Source organism: Callorhinchus milii, unplaced genomic scaffold (genome assembly GCF_018977255.1).
Source record: "Callorhinchus milii isolate IMCB2004 unplaced genomic scaffold, IMCB_Cmil_1.0 Scaffold23, whole genome shotgun sequence".
Taxonomy (NCBI): domain Eukaryota; kingdom Metazoa; phylum Chordata; class Chondrichthyes; order Chimaeriformes; family Callorhinchidae; genus Callorhinchus; species Callorhinchus milii.
In genome coordinates this window covers 8,091,560-8,097,018 of record NW_024704764.1, presented here as the reverse complement: position 1 = coordinate 8,097,018, position 5,459 = coordinate 8,091,560, and the positions used below count along the sequence as shown (strand labels likewise).

The 5,459-nt window shown below is 57.7% G+C and overlaps 1 pseudogene; it reads right to left on the bottom strand.

Annotated features, from left to right (window-relative positions):
- Positions 1-697: 697 nt before the first annotated feature.
- On the bottom strand, positions 698-2,206 carry LOC103183852 (annotated as a pseudogene).
- Between the last annotated feature and the right edge of the window lie 3,253 nt (positions 2,207-5,459).

The window sequence follows — 5,459 nt, the reverse complement described above, 5'->3', positions numbered from 1 at the left end:
GTTCCTCTCTTTGCTGCTCTCCGGGTCTTATTTGGGTTGGAAATCGGTACACCTGCCCTGAGGATGTAAAGAACGACGGATCGCCCTTCCCTCAAGATTCATTCCTTGCTCAACACTGTCCGCGTTACAGCTTTACTCTTAATGGCAATTTTCCAATAAAAAAAAACCACATGAAGCGTTTTTCCCCACAGATACTGTACGCCTATGGTTAGGACTATCAATCCAATACGCAACTGCCCAGTTGACCACCCATTCCAGGGAATGGTATGAACATTGGTACCTTCACGATCAACGCCTCCCATCCCAAGGTCCTCAACTCGACGTTGGAAGCTGAATGGGTTGGAGGTGGGGGGGGGGGGGGTGGTCTTCAGTTTGCTGCATTCGCTAACAGCCCAAGCGTATCGAGTGCGAATGAGACGTGTGCACTCTCTTTCGGGCTGAAAGGACAGTAACGCGAGCCGGGACCACGATCGGGTTTGGCGAGAAAAGGGTGGTGACATCTGCACCAAAAAAAAAGGGGGAGGAAAGGGGGTGTAGACATCTCAGCGAAACACAAACATCAACCCAGTCAAGTCGCTGTCCTCTTGGCGAGTTGACTGGTGGAAACTTATCATGTTTACATCAGCCCTCATCTGCTGATTTAATATGTGTGTATATGTGTGTGTGTGTATATATATATAATACACATTTTTTAAAAACAAAATCAACTCGTCAAGACATACAATACCCAAAAGTTCGTTGGATATCACTCTGTTAAAAAAAACCTTCACTTCTGGCGAAGGAGAGAGAGAGACGAGAGAAAGGAATTCACACTCAAAAGCACCATAAAAGTTCATCACAACTACACACACACACATATATATATATAGGTATATGCGCACACGCAGAAGTCTGGACAAGAACACAATGAATCGTTTTGCATTTGTGTTTATATATATGTGTGTATGTGTATAGATATATAAAACGCTTTACAGACATTAAAATATTTACAGCGAGAAGATTAAAAGGTCCCGAATCAGAGAGAGAGAGAGAGAGAGGGGAGTTAGAGAGGGAGAGAGAGAGAAAAAGTTCCAAGTTCCTTCATTTCATGTCATGTCAACTACTCCCCGACCTCCAAGATCTCCCCCCTCCCCTCTCCCCCTCTCCCCCGGTGGCTCAGCTCGTTCTCCTCCTCCAGCCTCCGATTCTCTGCCCTGAGCCTCTCCACCTCGCGTTGGACCTCCCTCTCCCTCTCCTTCTCCTCCTCCTCCTCCTCCTCCTGCAGCTCGGGCTCCAAACCCAAAGCCAACCCCGACCCCAACCCGGGTCGGGGGTCGGTGGCTTCCAGCCGGCGCCTCAGCCGGTTCTTCTCGTCCTCCAGCCGGGACAGGCACTTCTCCAGCTCCAGGTACTCGCGGATCAGCTCCTGTTTGCTCATGTTCTGCAGGGTCTCGGCGTGGTACCGCTCGTAGGTCTCGCAGAAGTCCCTCTGGAGGAACTCGCTGCCCGAGCCCCCATGCCGTCGCTGCCGCTCTCCTCCTCCTCCGCCTCCTCCAGCAGCAGCAGCTCGTCGTCCTCGCCGCTGCTGTCGTCCGCTTTGCCGCCCCGCGCTTGTGGTGGTGGGCGGCGGCGGCGGCCGCGGCGGCGGCCACGGCGTGAGGGCAGAAGCCGGGGTTCAGGTCGGGCTCCTCGCGGTCGTGCTCGTCCATCAGGAACTGGGTGGTGTTGTACGGCGCCACCGTGAAGCCCTTCGCGAACATCTCGGCCCTGGTCTTGGCCGCCCTCACGCTCTCCCGCTCGTCCAACTCCTTCTTCTCCTCCCACGTCAGCTTGAAGTAGGGCTTCCAGCGGCGCTTCTTCTTGGACGGGCGCCTCCGGTGCTTCCTCTTGGGCAGCCGGGGCTCGCAGCCCGGGGCCGGGGCGGGTGGGGGTGGCGGTGGAGGAGGCGCTTGAGGCTGCCTCTCCGGCTGTTGGGGTCGGGGCGGTCGGGCAGGGCGGTCGCCAGCCCTCGGGCAGCTCCGTGGGGGCTTCTCAGCCGCCGGGGACCCCCTGTCCCTCTCCCTCTCCTCCTCCTTCTGCTCCAGCGCCGGACACTTGCCACCGGGACACTTCCGCTCGCCCAGCGCCGAAGCGTCCAGGAGCGGCTTCAGGAACAACTGGTCGCCCATTTTTTTTTCTCTCTCTCTCTCAGTGCGTCGCCCCCACCACCACCGTTTAAGTGCGCGAGGAGGGGGGCAACGAGGGAGTGGGTGGGTGAGGGGGCGGGGGGGCGGGATTTCTCCTCGAGGGTCTCTACTGCCCACTTGACCCCCGACTAGTGTCCTGTCAGGGACTGTTTGAGAAGTTTTCTCCGTGTGTTATGTTGTCCCTTTTTTTTTGAACCGTTCGGTCAGTCAGTCAAGTCAGTCACTCGCGAGCGACCCATTCCTCCCTCTTCGCTCGCCCACCCCCTAACTGATCCCACAGCTGGCCGGACGCGCCCTTATATACCGAGGGGCAAGGGACGCCCGGGAGGCATCGCGCGCCGCGCCAAGCCCCCGGGAGCTGTAGTTCGACCCGTCCCCGAACAGCCCGCAGTCCGCTCGGCCCCGGACGACATTTCCCAGAATTCCGACGCCCGCCCTCCTCTCCGCTCGAGCTTCGCGCCTCAAAGACCCGCCCCCCCCCCCCCACCTTTCCCTCCGCTCCGCTCACCCGGCCTCCCGCCGCCCGTTGGTCCCCGGCGTCCAATCAGTGCCGACTCCAGTCTGTTGCTAAGCGAACGTGGCGCGCCGACTGGTCAGCGCTGCCGTCCGTCAGTGACGGGCTACTCAGACCCGCCCCCTTGCACCAGTCACGTGGGTTGGGGGGGAGTGGGGGCGTGTACCGAGCTGGCAGTTTGCCGACGGTGCCATTCTAATAAAGGGGAGGGGGGGTGGTGTGGGTGATGGATGGGACGTTGTTTAACTTAACCGGTCAGGAAGAAACCCTCACCCACTGCAAGTGCAATGGCGAAGAGTTCACATTGATGTACATGTTGTTTCCTTTTTGCTGGAATTAAAACACACGGAGCCCACACGAGGCCAACTCGCAGCCCTCCCCCCCCCCCCCAAGTGAAATGGTTAAAATGTGGAAAAAGTAGTTCCTAAACACCAGATCTGAACCGCAGCACAAACCAAACAATTTTAGTGTGGGGGAAGGGAGTGTGTGTGTGTGTGTGTGGCGGCATCGGAACAGAATCTCTTGACCGGCGAGTGATTTGAAGGCGTAAAAATGCGCTCTGGGGGAAAGGGGGGGGTGTGTGGAAGCGGGCGGACGGATACTGTTTACAAGTTCACGGGCGCGAAGGGGTCTCGGTGGCTCCAGAACACAAAGAGAAGCGGCGGAGAGTAAATAAATAAATAGAGCGATTCCGAGTGAAGCGGCGCAGAGCGCTGTCCGGCACTGGGCAGCGCGGTCAGAGGGAGGGGTTCGTCACGCTGAGAGAGAGAGAGAGAGAGTTGTGGGGGGGGGACTGGTCTGTTACACTATACCCACAATAACAAATAAAATAAAATAAATAACTCCGTCTCCCTCTCAGCCTTCAGATTGAAACCGAAGACCTTTCCGCCTTGACCGCACGTGGCTGCGGTCACCTCTCGTCTCTCTCCCCCCCCCCCCCCACCCCCCAACACCCCCCACCCCCCCCACACCCCCCCCACCCCCACCCACCGCCCTCGGCCCCCGTCGCTGCTCAAGCGCTCTCGAGACGCCGCCGGAGGGACCGCGTAGCCACGCGGTGCGGTGCGGGGGGTGTGGGGGGGTTTCTTGTCCTCCGCTCGGAGCCGACCGAGGCCGACGGGGGGGGTCTGCGCTCGAGACCCGTAGCGGGAGCGACGGGTCGGGGATGGGGGGAGGGGGTAACGGGGCGATGCGTTTGCACGAGGCAGAGAGAGAGAGAGAGAGAGAGAGATCTCTCTCGAGGTTCAAGACGTCTGTGAGCCCCGTTGCCTCGCGGCGGGGGGGTCAACTGTCACGGTGTAACGCCCCCCCCCCCCACATCCCCCAACCCCGAAGCGCTTTTGAGACGTCTCGGAGGCGTCCACGAGGCGCGGTGCCGAGCGCGGGGGGGGTGGGGGGTGGGGGGTCGTTGCCGTTTGTTCACGGCAATCCTTCCCGGGTTATGTTGAGTCGGTTGTAAATTTTGGACCCCCGTCCCCTTCCCGTCCGTCGTACGGCGGTAAACATTGCCCGTTGCTTGACGTGTGACGTGTGACGAGTGAAAAGGAGCCGCGCACAATACACCGCGACGTGAACCGCCCGGATAGCTTGCGGGCAAGTCGCCAACAGAGGGGCCGACGAGACCCCGACTGGAACCCCTCGCGCCCTAAACCCACACAGCCGCCGCTCACAGCCGAAACGATGATGGTTTCCTAGACCCCCGGCTGATTTTTAGGGCGCCGTCCACTGTTTCCGGACAAGAACCAAACTTGCAGAATAATAATAATAATAATAATAATCCTCGCGTTTGATATAGCGATTTTCACGTCCCAAAGCGCTTCACAGAACACACTGTAAAGTGAATTGACTGTATGTTTGTGGGCGAACGCGGCGGCCGATTGCGCACAGCGATGTCCCACAAACAGTCGTGGGTTGAAAAGGACCAATTTATTGGGCAGACAACTTTATGTGGAACCCTGTCTTCACAGTACAACTGAATAACCCTTCGGACATTCACTCTCTGCCTCTAGCGTTCCTCGGAGAACCGTGTGTCAGCTGTGCAGAGACTAAACCAAAGCCACGACTTATTGATGGATTCGGACGCCTCTTACTTGAGAGTCAGTGCACGGACCGGGAAAACAAACCGTCACAGCCTCGAGCGGCAATCAAGAACCTACCTCTTTAATCATCCTTGCGATTTGATATAGCGCCTTATCACGTCTTCGAGACGTCTCAAAGCGAACATTTTGTGGTCGAAACCCGGCAGCCAACTGGGCACAGCGGCGTCCCACAAACAGTCGTGGAATGAGCGACCAATCTATTATTATTATTTTTCTTTGAAGGAACTACTACGCCCGGAAAAGTGATCCGCCAATCGACTAACAACCGGGTTCCTACTTACTGCGGGCGTGTGGGGTAAGGAAACGTGCCCAACATTTTGCCCAGCCGGGGATCGAATCCAGGACTTCTCGCTTGCGAGGCGAGTGCTCTAACCGCTGAGCTACAGGATCCCACTTTGACCGCACTTTTGGTCGGCCTCCACCCCCCACCCCCCACCCCACGTCCCCCCTTAGGCTCCCATCCCCTCAGCTCGGGTACCAAGGCCCGGCGTTCCGAGACCTCCCGAGGTGAAAAGGCGCCGTCAAAACTATCGCAACAAGATTGCTCGCCTCAATCCGCGCACAGCCTGATATCTCTGCCGCCCGGCTTTAAATTAAATTACACTTTGAATTAAAGTTTGTCGATTTGCGTTCCATTCCATTCCACGATTGCGTGCGCGCAACGGACAGTATTTTTTTTTC